Here is a 406-nt window from a genome sequence, read left to right on the forward strand (position 1 = left end):
GAACGAGCCGTTTTAGGTAGGCGTGGTTGACTCTTAACTTTTATAAAGAATATCTCTTTGGATTTGAGACTTTAGTCTTTGCAACTTTACAGATGTTCTTTATGCACCAAGAGCTTGTAACACTCCAAAGAGAAAGGAAAACTTGAAATCGCATCATATGACCCCTTTAATCTTGTGAGATTCATCTTGCTTCATTGTAGCACTCAAGACTATGTTATGTAGCAATAAGAATTGTGTAATAATACAAAATAAATGTAAAGTCTATCACTTCTGTTCCACTAGCATTGACACACAGGGTTGCAGAAATTGAGTTTCCAGAACTCATTAATCTTGCATTGGTCAAAAAAAAAAAAAAAAAAAAAAAATTGGAGGCAGGGTTAAATTTTTTTTTATTGAAAAGGGCACA

General features: G+C 33.5%; 1 protein-coding gene across 2 annotated transcripts in view; it reads right to left on the reverse strand.

The window, feature by feature from the left end:
* Window positions 1-406, reverse strand: part of LOC107745207 (IGF-like family receptor 1) — a 4,534-nt gene that overhangs the window by 1,563 nt on the left and 2,565 nt on the right. The window lies entirely within an intron of this gene.

The sequence above is a fragment of the Sinocyclocheilus rhinocerous genome, unplaced genomic scaffold (assembly GCF_001515625.1).
Source record: "Sinocyclocheilus rhinocerous isolate Xijiao unplaced genomic scaffold, SAMN03320098_v1.1 scaffold257, whole genome shotgun sequence".
NCBI classification, from domain to species: domain Eukaryota; kingdom Metazoa; phylum Chordata; class Actinopteri; order Cypriniformes; family Cyprinidae; genus Sinocyclocheilus; species Sinocyclocheilus rhinocerous.